Source organism: Anguilla anguilla, chromosome 14 (genome assembly GCF_013347855.1).
Source record: "Anguilla anguilla isolate fAngAng1 chromosome 14, fAngAng1.pri, whole genome shotgun sequence".
NCBI classification, from domain to species: Eukaryota; Metazoa; Chordata; class Actinopteri; order Anguilliformes; family Anguillidae; genus Anguilla; species Anguilla anguilla.
In genome coordinates, this window is record NC_049214.1 from 31,072,332 (window position 1) to 31,091,288 (window position 18,957).

Below are 18,957 nucleotides of genomic sequence, written 5' to 3' on the forward strand. Positions count from 1 at the left end.
CCTATCCTGACCATGGTTATGCAGTGTCCTATCCTGACCATGGTTATGCAGTGTCCTATCCTGACCATGGTTACGCGGTGCCTTATCGTGATCATGGTTACGCAGTGTCCTATCGTGACCGTAGTTACGCGGTGTCCTATCCTGACCATGGTTACGCAGTGACCTATCCTGACCATGGTTACGCGGTGTCCTATCCTGACCATGGTTATGCGGTGCCTTATCTTGATCATGGTTACGCAGTGTCCTATCCTGACCGTGGTTACGCAGTGTCCTATCGTGACCGTGGATACGTGGTGTCCTATCGTGACCGTGGTTACGCAGTGTCCTATCGTGACCGTGGTTACGCGGTGTCCTATCGTGACCATGGTTACGCAGTGACCTATCGTGACCGTGGTTACGCGGTGTCCTATCGTGATCATGGTTACGCAGTGTCCTATCGTGACCGTGGTTACGCGGTGTCCTATCGTGACCGTGGTTACGCGGTGTCCTATCCTGGCCATACAGGCAGAGGTACTGCAGTACAGTCTCACTTTCAGACTGTTTATGCAGCGTTCTCCAAAGTGTGCTCAAAATCTGGAATGTTCTGTCATGCCGAATGCTGGCCAGACACAAATCAACCCTTTTATATAGCCTACAAACATGACTTTACGCTACACAGAACAGAAACGGCAGGACTCACCGGTTTAGCTATTTTGAAGTGCCCGTCCTAAAATCATTTCTAAAGGGTGAGCGATATCTACCGCAGGACAGGTACTGCAGTGACTGTTAATAATATTTTAATAATTCATTAATTAATGGCGCATTAATATAGAGTGTTACTCAAGCAAATGAGCAGCAGTAAAGGGGAACGATGAGAAATGTGGCTGTGCATCTTTAAGAAGCGCTGGCTGAGGCGTGCGCACACGGACGCACACACTCACACACGCGCACACACACATACTGTACACACACACACACACATACTCACACACACAGCTCGGCGCTGGTAATGCACTGACGGGGTGACAGCACACAGCAGCTCCTCCCGGTGGTGATGTAAATTGTGTTTGCAGGTAGGGGACGCTGAGGCCCGGCTGGGACTGTGCTGGGAATGGGCAGGTTATTGTGTTTCTGCTTTCTGCCTCTTTCCTGGATCAGCACAAATGAACATGTGATGAGTTTCCTGAGGACCCCAGAGCGCTGAGCGTACTCTCACCCCTACTGCAACTGCAGCTTCAGCACCACTGCCTGCTACTCCCTAAACCCCTCTCATACTCACTCACTCACACACACACACACACACAAACACACACACACACCTCACACCCCTACTGCAACTGCAGCTTCAGCACCACTGCCTGCTACTCTCTAAATCCCTCTCTCATACACTCACTCACTCACACACACACACACACACACACACACACACACACGCACAAACACACACCTCACACCCCTACTGCAACTGCAGCTTCAGCACCACTGCCTGCTACTCTCTAAATCCCTCTCTCTCATACACACTCACTCACACACACACACACACACACACACACACACACACACACACACACCTCACACCCCTACTGCAACTGCAGCTTCAGCACCACTGCCTGCTGCTCTCTAAATCCCTCTCTCTCATACACACTCACTCACACACACACACACACACACACACACACACACACACACACACACACACACACACACTCACTCACACAAACACACACCTCTCACCCCTACTGCAACTGCAGCTTCAGCACCACTGCCTGCTACTCTCTAAATCCCTCTCTCTCATACACTCACTCACTCACTCACACACACAGACTCACACTCGCACGCACACACACACACACACACACACAGACGGCATTGCTTCCTCTAACTGAACAATGCAGGTCATCTGCAGAAACACTTAGCGAATAATGAGGATTAATTCCAGTCAATTAGAATTAATGGAGAGGATGTGAATGAGAGTGTGCTGGAGTTTGTGTGAGAGAGGTGTAGCATGCGCTGCTGGAGTTTGTGTGAGAGGGGTGTAGCATGCGCTGCTGGAGTTTGTGTGAGAGAGGTGTAGCATGCGCTGCTGGAGTTTGTGTGAGAGGGATGCACACCTCTGACATTACTGTACCTCAACTATCAGAGCAACAGGTATCATTACCGCACACATACCATACACACAAACAAACACACATACACACATACCATACACACAAACACACATACCATACACACAAACAAACACACATACACACACACATACACACAAACACACATACCATACACACAAACACACATACCATACACACAAACAAACACACATACACACACACATACACACAAACGCACATACCATACACACAAACACACATACCATACACACATACCATACAAACAAACACACATACACACACACATACACACAAACACACATACCATACACACAAACACACACACATACACACATACCATACACACAAACACACACACATACACACAAACACACACACCATACACACAAACAAACACACATAAAAACAAACACACACACCATACACACAAACAAACACACATAAAAACAAACACACACACCATACACACAAACAAACACCCATACACACAAACACACACACCATACACACAAACACACATACCATACACACAAACAAACACACATACCATACACACAAACAAACACACATACACACACACAAAAACATACATACCATACACACAAACACACACACACACATACCATATACACACGGACATGCGCACATACACACAGACAAGCACATTTACACACATGATCACACACAGGCACACACACAGGCTGGGAAACATTTGGACTCAATAAATGACCCAAATGGGAGCTCACACTCTCCAGTAAGGTGAATAATGGCAGCGGAGTGCGGAGGATTACAGCGGTACTGCATCCCGCCGTCCTCCAAGTCTGAGCCGTAAAGAGCAGCGCGGCGGGAGAGAGAGAGCGCTGTGGAGGAGAGGACAGGGGGAAAGGGGGAGCGCTGAGGAGGAGAGGAGCGGAGAGCAGAGGGGGAAAGGGGGAGCACTGAGGAGGAGAGGAGTGGAGAGGGGGAAAGGGGGAGCAGGTTCCCACAGTGATCTGGGGGATGAGGGATGAGGAGGAGTATCAGACTGAGTGTGTTCAGCACTGAGCAGCTCTGGAGCAAAAGGCTTGTTATTCAGTTGCTCGAGTGGGAGAGCGCTAAGACTAACAGAGCCAGAATGAGAGAGAGAGAGATTAAGAGAGATGTTTTACAAAGTATATTTTCATGTTGTCTCTTCTTATAAAAGCATTATTTTTCTAGACCCCAGCCTGAAATAACTGCAAATTATACCAGAAGAGCCAACTATCCTAATGTTTCAGCTGTAACCTGAGGGACACTGAGTGCTCACTCACACACCACATACATCACACCATCATCATCTTCATTATCATTAGAATTATTATGTTTTGTTTATAATTTTTCTTGATACATTTACCAGTATTTTCAGAGCATTCATGGACATTAATGACATATTTCCTGTTTACAAAACATCTGAAATTTGAATGTCAACTTGACAGAGGAGGACAGGCAGGAAGCAGACGGGGGGGGGGGGAGAGAAAGGGGCGGAGACTTAGTAAGGTGCAGGATGCTCACAGGACAAAGCCCTAGGCTGGGCTTGAATACTAATACTCTGTGTTGGACATCACTGTTTTTGGCATCGTAAAAGCGATTCGGCGACAGAGCCGACCATCACGTCCGCACGTCCCACCTCAGTTTGAGTCCAGGTCCGAGGGGACAGGGGATAAAGACAACAAAGAACGGAGACGTGCCAGACAAAAGAGAGAGAGAGAGAGAGAGAGAGAGAAAGAATAGGCAGAGCAGAGAAAGAATACAGACAAAAAGAGAAGTGAGACAGAGAAAGAACAGAGAAAGAGAAATAATAGAGACACAGCAAGAGGGAGAGAGACAGAGGATTGGGGCGAGGGAGAGAAGGAGAGAGAGAGCAAAATAAAGGAATTGTTGCACTTGTGCCTCAGCACCGCACTCTGAGTGTAAATCTGAGTGCATTAAGCGCTTTGTTTAGGCTTTCACCCTGTCATTCAGAACGGAATAAAAAAAACACAAAATCACAGCGTTCGTCTGCTCGCTGGAAGACGTCTGGGGGAGGGAGCCTCGTCACCGTGTACCTGACAGACACCCCCCCACCCCCCCCATGCCCGCCCCCCGCCCCCTCCCCCCCCCCCCATGCCCCCCCCACCCCCGTGCGCTCAACGCTCAGCGAGCAGCGGCGTAAACAGAGTCGCCGTGCTCAGTTACACAGTCCCTACGAGCGCCGCCTATCCCAGCCATAACGCCGTCGGCATTCTCCTGGGGCCACACCGCGGTGCCAAAGGCCCCGGGCCTGCGCCGTGGGACACGGGGCGTCCGATAAAGAGCGAGCGCAGCGAAACGGACCTGCCCACCCTCGAGCACGTCCTGCGCTCTCGGGCAGTGTTTCAGCCACGAGCTGCCTGCGAAACGCCATTTCCCCCGCCTGCGCTTTAAAGGCAAACATACGCAATGAAAAACGGCTTATTCCAGCCAAATTCAGAATCCCATTTCTCTTTTAATGGGACCTGTATCCCATAATACTTTGTCACGGTTTCAAAAAAGAAAAATAAAAAAAGAAAGCTTATTTCTGTTAAAAATGTAAGCCAGAGGTATTGATGATTTGCAAATGCCGATCAACAATGTGACTTTATAAGTTACATATTTAAAAATGCTTCAGAATTTTTGGCATAAATTTGAATAACAGGCTTCGTGACCGTACTAGCAAGTTAGCCAGCTAACCAACATTGCGAGCTTTCCCGACAAATTTCTAACAAGCGCAAACCTATTTGGCCAGTAAATCTGACTGAGATTCTAATTGCGTGAAGTAGTCAGCTAGCTGGCTGCAAGCTCCTCAGCTGGCACACAGGTTACACTGTGCTGTAAATCTACCTGTAAAAGAACACCCCAATCGTGCCAAGATTCCCTTCAGGTGCCCTTTGGGTTGATAGCTCGGCACTTCAGAGGACGCTGGGCGGGTAGCAGGCAGCTGACTCATACCTGAAGCCGAGTCCCCACAAGGACCTCCTTTTCCGTTGAGCTGTTCTGGAGGCAAGTCAATATTCTGCTGGCAATAATGTACAGTAATATCCCGTGTGCAATATCAAGGTAAGCTTTGAAGTTGGCGAAAGTAGTTGAGGGCCAACCGTCTCTTTTGAAGGAGTTTTCTCAGGATTTATTTGTGAAGTCGGGCACAGCTATTCAAATAATTAACAGAAAAGCGAGTGTGAAGTAGGCTGGTTTTGCTTTGAGGACAGACAATAGCGAAGCAGAGGCGGCGGTCTGAAAACTGCACCGCGCTTTTATAGATAAATAATTCAGCGAAAGCATAATAACTCAGCGAGCGAACGAATGGGTTCGAGCGAGCTGAAATGTTGATCAATCACAGACGGAACAAAAAAACAGCCTGAATCTTTCCCTCGTGATACTCGAAACATTATTAAAGCCCTAATGGCGTATTTACCAAAGCAGGGCATGAACGCTTCAGCGGGGGCTGCACATCGATGTGATTCGGTTACACGACTACAGTAGGCTGCTTTTGAAAAACCTGGGAAATTTGGCAGCAAGGGCCGGGGGGCAAAACATGCACTTTCTGCCAAAGTGGACAGGGTTTTGGAGGGCTCTCACCGGTCGCGAGCTTCCTTGTTTAAGAATGAGGAGACGGCTTTCATTCCCACTACTGAACACGGCGAAAGAACAATGCTGTCAATGGCGTAGCGCACAACGGCGACAACCAGCTGAAGACGACAGTCCAAAAACGTTGACGCCTCGCGTCAATTCATACGGAATCCTTATCATTTTTTAAGGATGAGCTTAAAAACGAATAAAGTGTAGCAAACAGGCATTCAGCATGGGAAACACGGATGCTTTTCATTTCAATAGTCACTTTACTGACACCCTCTACTAACTGAGCTAAATTTAGCATAAGGCTAGTAGTAACACTATCTAGCAGTGACTGAACAAAAAATATAAATCAGTTACTTTGCCCGTTATCGCCACGAGCGCAGTTTCTCATTTTCGACGTTGTTTGAGTTTTCATTGATCGCAGTGCCACGTCCACAGCTTATAGATGCTATCTTACCTCCTCCTTGTGCCTGCCAGTTAAACTGATAAATTGCAGTTTCAGAGTCTCTGTTTAAGATATGATGCGTTATTCAATTCAGCTGAAATCAATGGTGCTTTTTTTTGGCAAGAAACCAGAGCAGTTTCGTCAACCCATTATCAGAATATATAACAAGCGCGAAACCGTCCAGACCCACGGCGCACCTGTACGAAGTGTCATGAGTAAAACTTGGCTAACTATATAGCTAGCTAGCTTTGGCATGTCCTCACCTCTGCAACGTTATTTGTTGTCCCCCGTGTGTCCATACATCCGTATCGGTGGTACGCGCTAACTAGGTTAACTAAAATAGGCGAAACGCTAACATGTTAGGGTTAGCTAAAGTAACATTAGGTGATAAAGCTGTGCTTAAAAATCTTGTGCCGTTGGAAGTGGTGATTTTGGGAGATGCACCTGCGCATGCGTCCTACTAAACGAAGCACCACCTGCGCATGCGTCCCACCAAATGTCCCTCTCAGGTCGTCCATGAGTGAGTGAGTGAGTGACCACAATTTGCCACGCATAGCCCACGTCGGCAGGGAGTCCTGCACACCGTGGGAAAAACTGGTTTTCCTTCTATTATTTCTACAAAGCTTGTGTTCTTTTATTTATTTATTTTTGTACCACTTCTTTGCATCTGCAAATTCTTAGCCCAAAACCAATCAGATAATTATTATCTGGTACACGGTGCATGCGCGGCTGGATCAAAGGCTCAGGACCCGCCACTCAAAGTGTAGGGCTCTTATTGAGGGAGCCGCCAACACCACGGCAACGTCCGCGCAGCGGAAGGGAGTCCTTGTGCAGCTGCGTCACGCTGATGAACCACGCAAGCTTGCGGGCCACCAAACACACACACATACACACACACGCACACGCTCACGCACACGCACACGCACACGCACACGCACTCGCACTCGCACTCGCACTCGCACACGCACACGCACACGCACACGCACACGCACACGCACACGCACATGCACACACACGCACACACGCACACACGCACACACGCACACACACACACACACACACACACACACAGCGGCCTGTTCTGCTCACGTAGCACTAAGAGCCAATTTATTTACCCCTCCTAATACCTGGCAATTCATTTTTTTGTCCCCTGTACGGGACATGAGTCTCTGGTCTAAATTGCAAGTCCTGTCCTGGCCTGTCCTGTCCTTTTTTTTTTTTTGTCGTTGTTTTTTTTAGCTGGCCGGGGTGTGACCAGATCAAGCAGACGGGCCCGTGTTTCATTTTCTTCCCGCCGGCCTCCTGCTGGGCTGGGGGGGTAAACGCGCGCAGGTCGCCTGTGCAGAATGTGGGCGGGACCCCCGCGCGGTGGGGGCCTGGGACAGGCAGCGCCGCTCTTTCTGCACCATGCGGCCAGTTAGCCCGCGCTAATTAACAAGGGCCGAAAATAAAGGCCATTAAGAAAGGGAGGTGTGAGACTGTCTGACACCCCCACGCACCCTCAACGCACCCCCAACCCCACCCACATACACACACACAGACATACTCTCTCACACATACACTTACACACACTCTCACACATACACACACACACACCTACTCTCTCATAAACATACACTCTCACACACATACACACACACACACACACACACACACACACACACTCTCTCTCTCACACACACACACACACACAGGGTGGGGAAGGAGGCTGAAAATAGCCCAGGAGCCTGGAGCTGAGCGTTGGTAGGGGAGGCTTGGGATCGGGGAGAATTAGAGGGGGGCGTCTGTTTTCCACACCTCCCTTCTCCCGGGCCGCTGTCCGCTCCCTCGCTCCGGCTCGGGAAGAGTAAACACCAGGCTGGCATAAGTCCCCAAACCAGGAAACAGATGGAGGGAGGGATGGAGGGATAGAGACAGGATGAGAGAGGGTGAAATTGGGGGGGTCTGACCGATCAGCACACCTTCTTTCGCTCTCTACTCTCCTCCTCTACTCCCCACTCAAGCTCTCAGACCATTTCTCTATTCCTCCAGCTCTCACTCCTTCTGACTTTCTCTTTCTCCACCCCTCTCTTGTAGCCATCTCTTTTTCAGTAAATTCAGTACACATGGTAGGCATGAAATACAGATGTTAAATGTGGCTTAAAAAAAAGGGTACATTTTAACCAACGAACTCGAGACAAATGGGAATAATAATAATAATAATAATAATAATAATAATGATTATTCAAAACACCTTTTTCAGACACAATGACACTCAAAGACTTTATATAATTTTATAATGACAAGTAACAGTAAAATACACACATTATAAAGGGACGCGTTTTTTATAAAGCTAATACAAATGACAATTATGATTAACCATTTGAAGAGTAGGTTTTTTTTGTAATGTTCTCCGAAATTAGAAGCGAGGGTTCTTGAACTCCATTGCTTTCAGTTACCAGGAGTGTCTGTTACGTCAGCATTCGAATGCTTGGTTGAGAACATTCCAATCACATATTTGTCGATCTGACCCCATAAAGGGCTCGTGTAAATCCATGGTTTTGTGCCAGTGTTGGGGGGGTCTGCTGACTCTGCAGTATTTTTTAAGGGGAAGTGGACAGTCCACCACGCTTCAGAACTTTGTACATTATTGAGACACGGGGAAAGCAGAGAGAGGGTTGTGTGCAGACGGGATGAGAGCACAGAGAGGTGCCCCAGCAGGGGAACGAGCCCACGGCCACACGGGGGGTGGGGGGGGGGGGGGGGGGTCAGGGGGGGTCTGTATATGGATTGAGAGTCGGATGGACGACGGGCTGTCCCATAACCCCCCAGCGCCCCCCCCCCCCCCCGCCCCTTTGATTCAGTGGTTTCTGCTGGGGAGCCCGCCCCACCCCCACAAATCCGCAGGCCAGCCCACATCTTCCCCCGTCTCCAGGATGAGCGGGGCTGGGGGGAGGGGGGGTCAGGGTGGGGGGGGTCACAGGGAAGGCAGCGAGGTCGCCCAAACTTTCTCTGCCCTCGGACAAGGCCTCCCCTCTCTGGTGGTCTCTGTCACTCCCGTCCCATCCAATATTCATCTGCATGAAACATGCATCAGCCCCTAAAAGATTCATGCCAGGTAATAATGGGGAAAGAAGCCTTCATAACCGCCATTTTGCTGAGGGTTTTCACACAGGGTCAGACGGAACCTCTTTCCTGCAGACTGCTGTCACCAGCCGTGACATCACAAGGGCAAGGAGTTGAGCAGCTTTGACATCAGGGAATATGAATGTGTATTTGCAATAACTTGGCAAATATAATGGAGGAGAGTGCCTAACCCTAGCTGAACCTTAAAACATAAGATTTCTCATTTAAAATGAATGAAAAAAACACACAATCATGAATTCAATAATACAAATGCAAAATAATATGTTTGAAGTAATAAAAAAAAATGTTTTCTCTGGAAATATCTACATCTGGTCATAGGTACCCATGCTAGTAGAAATTTATTTTTGGCTTATCCAAAATCAAAAACACACTGTCCTGACCTTTCTTTAAGCTGCTGAACACAACTGTAAACTTGCCTCAACCCTCAGACTTACTGTTTTCATAACCCTAACCCTAAACCCTCATATTAGTAACTGGTTTGATCGAAGGGTAGCTGTCAGTTGATTTTCTCTTCGTATCTCCCCAAGAGCTAGGACAGTTTTTCCTTGCCACTGTTGCTTTAGGCTTGCTCCTGTGGGGGTTTAGGCCAGGGTTGTCTGTGTATTGTGGCAATTGCTGTGAAATACACTATATAAATACAATTTGATTGACTGATTGATTGATTGATTGATTGATTGATTGATTGATTGATTGATTGATTGATTGATTGACGCTAAGCAGAGAGCATGGCGGTTAGAGGGCAGAGAGCTGGCTGATTAGGGTCCTGGCTGATGAGGTCCAGCCCGCGAAGCACAGTGGGCTCATGTTGAGGATCGAAATCGTTCGACTCGGTCGGGGAATGACAGGAAACGAGCGGGCCGTCCTGTGGCGAGGTTTCGTCCGGCCCGGCCCAGCTCGGCCGCGGCGTTTAGGGAAGCGTTACCGTAGCGACGGCTTACAGCGCTGTTCACCCGAGCGCGCCCCTCAAAAAGCGCCTGTCCGGACGGATCTCGCGGACGGAGCGGTTACCGCGGTGACCCATGTGACTCACTGGGGATGGCTGGGGTGGGGGAGGGAGGGAGCAGCACTTTACACAGCAATTTGCGAGAATGGCTTCACAAGCATTAAGGAACAGCACTTCGCTCTCCATTAGAGCGCACCTCCCGCCATCCCTCTCTCTCTCTCTCTCTCTCTCTCTCTCTCTCTCCGTCTCTCCGTCTTCTCTTGCCCCACCGCGGGCAAACGGATTTCACACAGAGAGAGCGGCAGGGGCGAAGGACAGGCATTTCCGCCTCATTCACACAGGTGACAGCAGCACACTGTAACAGTGCCAGGGAACAGAGACAGCATCCAAACCCAACTCCCCATGTAAGACTAGACTGTAAGACAGAGGGAGAGGGAGAAAGAGAGAGGGAGGGAGGGAGAGAGAGTGGGAGGGAGAGGGGGAGAGAAAAAGACTGGGGGGAAAAGGAGACAAGATAGAGAAAGACAGGAATGGGGGGAGTAAGAAAGAACCAAAGAAAGAGAGAAGGAAAAATGGGATTCAGCTGGAATTAAGATAGAAAGAAAGAGGTAAAGAAAGAGAGAGAGAGGAAAGAGAGCATTCCCTAGAGGCGCTGGTGGAGTCAGAGGCGCAGCTCTCCTTTGGTTTCAGCCTGCAGGAGGGATTTTTTAAAGAGGGATTTTTTAATCCTGACCTTTGGCTAACTATGCTGTCAGGGGTGTAAATGCACAGCCCCTGATGGCGGATGCTGGTGGGGGGGGGAGGGGGGGGTAATTGAGGGCCGGTGCGTGGGGTTGTAAAGGGCAGAGCCTGCTGGGTGCTCACGGCTTAATATGATTCGTCCGCACGTCGTGAGACGGAAAAGGGCAACAAGCCTCTCATTCGGTTTGATGGGAAAAAGAAGCGAATATTGAAATCCGCTCAGATGAATCATCATAATCACTAAACCCCAGGCTCACAAAGAGCAGACTGAAATACAGCACAGACCAACACACTGACCACAGCACAGACCAACACACTGACCCACAGCACAGACCAACACACTGACCCACAGCACAGACCAACACACTGAAATACAGTACAGACACACTCGGAGATATAGCACAGACCAACACACTTACCCACAGCACAGACCAACACACTGAAATACAGTACAGACACACTCGGAGATATAGCACAGACCAACACACTTACCCACAGCACAGACCAACACACTGAAATACAGTACAGACACACTCGGAGATATAGCACAGACCAACACACTTACCCACAGCACAGACCAACACACTGAAATACAGTACAGACACACTCAGAGATATTATAGCACAGACCAACACACTGACCCACAGCACAGAACTACACACTGAGATTAGCACAGACTAACATACTGAGCTACAGCACAGACCAACACACTCAGCCACAACATAGACCAACACACTGAGCACAGCACAGACCAACACACTGAGCACAGCACAGACCAACACACTAAGCACAGCACAGACCAACACACTGAGAACAGCACAGAACAACACACTGAGCACAGCACAGACCAACACACTGAGCACAGCACAGATAGTAAGTAACATTAATTCCCTAACACACTGAACCACAGCACCGAAGGCAATGAACTACAACACAGTGACATTTGCACCATACTGCTCAGTGTTGTAGAGAAGGAGGTCCTCTCCCCTAGCCAAGGGCTACAGGCTGCACAGGACAAATGGTTCTGTGGGACTCCTAGCGACACAAGACAAGCCAGAGCACACCAGATAGAATACGCCTTCCATGCCTTCACATACCGAACACTGCAGCAGACACTGAGGCAGGTCAAAGGTCAAAGTTCACGCATCGCACTCCGTAAGACACCCAGAACGCATGGGTACGAGGGCGTCCCAGGCGAGAATCACCTGGAACAAATGTAAGCACCCTAGCTTAAGACAAAGCTTAATTTATGTAATAACGGTGTAATTTAGACTACGAGCAGAACCATATGCTCCAGCTCCTGTTTGAGCACCGGCCCATAAGCCCAGCAAATTTGCTGAGATAGAATTTTTTTTTTTTTTTTTTGCTTCTCTTCATATTTGGATAATGAATAGCGACAGGCCTGCCAGGGCCCTCTCCACAGCAAGGGGGGGGAGAGTTGGGGGGAGGGGGGCTTCATGCAGAAGCTCCTCAGAGGCCAGAGCAGCTAACCAGGACTGTGCAGTCGGCCATAACTGACGACCAACTGGCAAAGAGCACTGGAGTCATTCCTCTTCAAATGGCCACTTCACTTCACTGCTGATCTCAGATTCCTTCACTCACAGTCACCTACGCGCACTGCTTGCACAGCTGCGTACTTTAACCGAAGGGATTCAGGTGAACGCCCGTCGGCCCGCCACACACGTGTCACGACACGCACCGCCGCGGGACGTTCGGCGCTAGCGCTGACGTAGCGTAGCCGCGGCGCGGGGTACAGCACGGGCCCATTCCCCCAAGAGCGTGTTCTGCGCAGACTGCAGCAGCATCTGGGGAAAGAGCTCTTTTTCAGTTTCGCATTGCGCATCAGCGCTCAGTGCTATTCCGCACAGTCCTGCGATGGGACAGGGGACCCTGTGGGACCCCGCCCCACCCCACCCCACCCCACCACACGGTTTCATCAGGCTACACACGAAAAAGAGAAGGTGGGACAGGTACCCTGAATTAATGTGTACGCCCCAGCCCCCATTCAAATAGGCAGATGAAAACAGAAATTGTTCCACGCCATTCTGATTCGATTTAATGCAAAAATAATAATGTTAAACGCATTTCTACTTATTCATGCATTTATTCTAAAGCTAAATGTTCTCCTGTTTGTGGCTGAAATAAATAGATTAGCAGATGGTTAAACACAATTATAAACCGGGGTCAGGCTTTAAAATGGTCACCTGTTGCTCAGCCAAGAGATGTTTGCCTTTATTCTGGCCATTAACCAAATTCAGGGCCTAAATGAATGCTTTTCTTTTTATTTAATAAGAAATCTTAAATGAAACAGATTTCTTGTAATATTTATTTATTTATTTACATAAAATATCTACAGAAACAGAAACCGTTGCTCCTGCCAGCAGGGATTTCTGAGGAAGTGAATTCAGCTCCATACACGCAGCAGAAGCTCAGCGTCTGTGTTTCTTCTGTCCTCTGCTTCGCCGCCGAACCACAGGAGATTCCGGGGCTTAATTAAAAAGCACCGCTCATCAATCTCCACATTTATTGCACCTTAATGAATTTTCAAAACGCGCATCAAATCAAATTGGAATTTTTTTCCCCGTCCAATGGTGAAGAGACTGGACGTCATACGACGCAAGTTCAACACAGAGCTGAGTATCCGGTGAGCAGGAAGAGCCTGAGGTACGGTTTCATTTGCAGTGCCGTCGATAAAAATGACGAAACGGACAGGAAGAAAAAGATCATGTGACAGGAAATGGATAATCCAAGAAAGGGAAATGAGTCAGGAATGAGAGGGCGTCTGTAGAGCTAAAACATTTTTGGCTATACAGGCATTTTCCACAAAAGAACTGAACTGACAGTCCTCTAACCTAGCGGCACACCAACTGTGTAATAGCGCTGAATTAGAAAGCTCTGTAGTCCATGTGTCAGTGGAAAACCAGTGAAGGACAGGGACTAAATCTCACAGGATTTGGACAAAAGAGGGAAACACAAAAACACCAAAAAAAAAAAAACAAACAGAAATGAGCACATGCATGCAAGCACCAGAATGGGTTGTGATTGGGCAACGCTGAGAGGTGTGTCATCAGGAGCCGAGCGGTGCTACACGCTTCTCTGACCCCTACGACGCTGCGCTAGTCTGATGCTTTAACCTCACTCTTAAGGCCTGTAGAGATGACTCGGCAGCTGGACCTGCTTGTTTGTGCAGGGGTGTTCTCAGGGTTGGTTGCTTGCTTGCTAGTGTGGGGGTGTTCTCACAGTTGGTTGGTTTTGTGGGGGTGTTCTAAGGGTTGGTTGCTTGTTTGGGGTTGTTCTAAGAGTTTGTTTGTTGCTTGCTTGTGTGGGGGTGTTCTCACAGTTGGTTGGTTTTGTGGGGGTGTTCTCACAGTTGGTTGGTTGCCCGCTTATGTGGGGTTGTCTGCAGGGTTGGTTGGTTGCTTGTGTGGAGGAGTTCGTAATGAGACCACTGGACCCCCACAAAATCAGGGGTTGGTGATAGTACACCCTAAATAAACCTGACTTTGAGTTTGAGAATAATTGGAGCATCATGTTCGGGGCTGTCAAAGAAGTCTCCTTCCCCTGGATCTCAGCCCAGGGGGTGCAAGCTGCCTTGACTCAATTGAGGAGGAAGCGGGCCTTTTTCAGAGCTTGTCCTTCTGGAGGCATCTGTAATTACAGTCCCCCCCCCACCCCCCTCCGAGAACTGCTACTCTGTGCCTGACGTGTTGCTGGGGTCCATCTGCATTGCATCCACAGAGACGTTCTCTCCCATCTCATGAAAAGAAGTTATTCTGGAACGCGGCGCTAGCTCCCCACCGCGCTGAGATGGCACCGCGTTAGCTAGTCACCGAGTCGGAGTGCTGTCGACAACATAAACAGTATCGCAGGTTGCCGTGTGTGTGTGTGTGTGTGTGTACATGTGTGTGGGATGTCCTGTCCTCTACTTACGCCTGTCGTTACGCATGGAGAAATGAGGCTAGGATGAGCCGTTTCCCCCACTGCAGACTGACTGAGCTGAGAGCTGAGTCTCTTTTCTTCTTCCTGTTTTCCGGGAATGATTTCCACAAAAGAATGGCGATGTAGGGCGGGCGGCTGGCTGGCACTGGTCGGGTGCAGAGACGTGCCCGCGGTACGGAATTAAGCCCGTTGCCCGTGCCGAACGTGGCCAGCAGCCCGCAGGACGATGGGGGGTTGGCACTGGCGTCGCCCAGGGATGGGAGGGTTTCAGCCCGTCAGGTGACAGTGTGTCATCGAGCACCAGCGACCCCTGCTGGTCTCTCGGTCACCCACACTCCGGCCGGTTAATGAAACGCCTGGTGACTCACGCCTGCGTCAGACGGACTCGCGAAGCGCGGAGCGAGAACAGGCAGCGGCTGACGTCCCGTGCTTCAGAGGCATCGCTAGCGGGGGTCGCAGCGATGAGCGCCGAGTAAAGGCGCCCCGGCCATTTGAAAATGAGGCATTCCAAAAGAAGAGAGAGAGCACAAAAAAAGAAGGAAGTACATCATGGAGTCATAGTACGCAGAGTGCGATAATGATGTGGAGGCATTTTCGGACTGCTGCACAGAAGGCCTCAGGGTTGTGCGTGTGTGTGTGGGGGGGGGGCGGGGTTGTGTCTCCTCGGAGCGGGTCAGCTGTCCTGTGGAGCTGACTCCACCCCCACCAGGAGAAAAAGAACGAGGAGCACCTGGATAAGACTCCCAAAGAGAGGAGCCTTAACAGAGATTAGCCGAGAGGGCCGAGAATAACGAGCCAGGATCCCAGAGAAGCAGAGGTGCATGATGGGATGGTGGAGTACTGGGAGTGTATGGCTCCTGACCAGCCAAACCACCGCAGACACAATCCCCTAAATCAATATTATTTATCTAAAAACTGTAATGTACAAGACTGATGGTCCTTGCTATTTTCTCATTAACAGAAATCTTTTATTAAACTGGCCCCATTTATCTAAACCACAAAAGTTTTTGCCTTTTCTAGTAAAGATAATTATGTTTAATTTGAAAAAATACTTATATTTGAGAAAAACGGGTAGGTGGGAAAATGCAGCACTTGCACAATAAGTGCTCGTTTCAAAATGATCGTTAAATGAGCACACAAGAGAATTACATTTACATGGGAGAGAACGATGTACATTCAGGAGAGATCAAAGTGTGCCAAACGCACAATTATTTCCCTGAATCAGGCGATGATTAAAAAAACTTAAAATTAAGAAAAATGTTAGGTTGCATTTTTCAAAAGGGTTTAAAAGTTCTGTTGTCATATAAACGCAGTAAGTGGCCACGGACCAGGTTAGGCCCCGCCTCTGCCTCCAGAACAGCCTGGATTCTTCACCGTACGGACTCAACGAGGTGCGGGAAACGTTCGATAGCATCAGACAGTTCCTGTACACCTTTCAGTCACACGTTCATGCTGCGAACCTCCCGCTCCGTATTAGATTGAGATCTGGGGACTGAGCGGGGAATGCTTTGCGACATGGCGTATCATCCTGCTGGAAGTGTCCATTTTAAAAAGGACAGACTGTGGCCATAAAGGGATGCGCACAGTCAGCAACACTGCTTAGGCATGCTGTGGCATTCAAATGCTGCTCAGTTGGCATTAAGGGTACCTGATGCTTCCTCTCATTTCGAAATATTTCAGACAGCGAAAGTTCGTCTTGAGGTTAACCTTGCAGTCCCACTGAAGTGGATTAATTTCCGAGCATCGGAGTGTTGTACATATTGCGGGCACTGATCCAGGATCAGCTCCACCCTCCACATAACCAGACTTTATTGCTCATGAGTCCGGAGGGCTGGAGTTCTAGATCAGTGTGGTCCTGTTTTCCTTTTCATACCCAGAGCGCCCAATTACTGCAGCTCTACCTGAAGCATAAGAGTCCTTCATAACCGTATGAAGCACATCATGATCAATACAGTAACAAACAGATCAATTCAGGCATTCCGCTTCTTCTCCACTGTCTCTCCCCCTCTCCCAAATGACTGTTACCACTTTAATTCACTCCTTCCATCTCGACTACCCCCCTCCCCACCCCTCCCACCTCAGGTTAACCAACCCATCATCCACCATCTCTTTCTCCCTCTCTCTCTCTTTCTCCCTCTCTCTCTCCCTCTCTTTCTCCCTCTCTCTCTCTCTCTCGCTCTCCCTCTCTTTCTCCCTCTCTCTCTCTCTTTCTCTCTTTCTCCCTCTCTCTCCCTCTCTCTCTCTCTCTCTCTCTCTCTCTCTGGCCTGGATTCAATCAACATTCGTCATTATCCGTGACTCAAATTGCGTTAAAGCAATCACCAAAACGAAGTTGCCAAAGCGCGCTTGTTTCTGCTGGCACATTCTCGTTAATTAAAGGCAGAGACAGACGTTGACTTGAACCCGGCTTTTCTCGCCAGGCTCACCTTCTGACAGCGCGCTGATTCCGTTTGGGAGATAAACAAAACTACAAAAGGTTTTATTTTCTCTGAATCTCTCTCTCTCTCCTCCAGTGTTCACGTTTCTCTCTCTCTCTCTCTCTCTCTCTCTCTCTCTCTCCTCCGGTGTTCACGTCTCTCTCTCTCTCTCTCTCCACTGTCCCCCTGCGGCTGCAGGATTTGGCCGCGACTCTCGTCTGTTTTGGCCGCATTTTCCGCAGCCCTGACCGCCAAACACAGCCGCACGGACTGCTAAAGAGCTGCCTGCCAGTCCATCTGAGCCCGAGTTATTAAAGTCATAACTCAGGAGGAGAGCGAGACGGAGAAGGGGAGAGAGGGGGGAGAGGGAGAGAGATAGAGACAGGGAATGAGAGAGAAGGACGGAGGAAGAAAGAGGGAGGGGGAGAGAGAGAGAGAGAGATGCCTTTGTCCCCCTTCCAATTGTTCCATTTATTGCATGTACACTAAGCTAAACGGAGCTGCAGTAGCAGTGAGCAGTTTCTGGTTTCTTAATTAGTTCCTGAGCGAAACGACAGTGTAACCAGACGGCCCAGAATGAAATTTACGCTGACTTGCGTAGTTGATATGCAGCACAGTCATTCATCTAAATGGCCCTAAAACGATGACCGCTGCAAACTGAGCATGAATCAAATGCTGTTTTTAGCCTTTTTTTTTTTTTTTTAAATGATAAAAAAAAAACTGCAAGACTGTCAATATCGCACTTGCAGTTCCCTGATCTCTGAAAGAAAAAAAGCTTAAAGACAGAAAAAAAAAAAAAGGACTGACGAAGCTATTTCCCACTCCGCAAAACACAACCGGACTCACTAATCACTTTCACAAAAGGACAAGTGAGAAGTTTCATAATTCATCTTCCCTTATCGCCCCTCCTTCTCTCTCAGTCCACCTACACCAGGCAGCCATGTTAGAGACACTGATAGGCTATATCTCTTTTCGCCTGCGCTCTGACTCACTTCAGTTCCCTCTCTCTCTGTGAGGGGAACAGAAATAGCCCGTCTTTTTAAGACAGCGATTAAAAACTTCGAAATGATGGAAATACTGAGGGGGGAGGGGGAGGGATGGGGATGCGTGCGGGTGAGATGGAACAGAGGGACTCCTGGGAAAGCCCCTAATTAATTAAATGTAGGAACGGAGTTAAAGCAGGTAATTAAGCATTAATGCGCGTGGCGCTTTCCGGGGAGAAGCCACAGCGGCGAGCGTCCATCGCCGTGTCGAGCGGCGGCCGGACTCCGCCGCGGCGCATGCGGGGCGTCTAATTTGAGCCGTCCGCCTCCGAGCGCTCGGACCGGAGAGCCAGATCGCCGACGGAATGTTAATTACTCCTCGCCGCTCGCGGGAGATCGAGGGACGCGGTCCGCCGCACCTCGCCGCACCGTTTTTTTGCCGGAGGGCTGTCCGGGGAACGCTGCGTTTCATATTTATCTGAACGAGAGCGGCGCACGCGCGCCAAACATCGAGTCGCTGTTGCCGCGGCGACGCGGCGGCTGCGTCGCCGGAGCGCGTTCCGCCGGGTTTAGCGGACGCGCGCGCGCGCGTTAGCGCCTGAAACGAGCCGGCGCTAGCGTCACGCGAGCTGAAGGACCAGCGTCCCCGGCGCATCGCTCCAAACCG

At 49.4% G+C, this 18,957-nt stretch overlaps 1 protein-coding gene across 3 annotated transcripts in view; it reads left to right on the forward strand.

Moving 5' to 3' along the window:
- Nucleotides 1-18,957, forward strand: part of LOC118212221 (nascent polypeptide-associated complex subunit alpha, muscle-specific form) — a 104,853-nt gene that overhangs the window by 62,994 nt on the left and 22,902 nt on the right. The gene's annotated exons all lie outside the window — the stretch shown is intronic.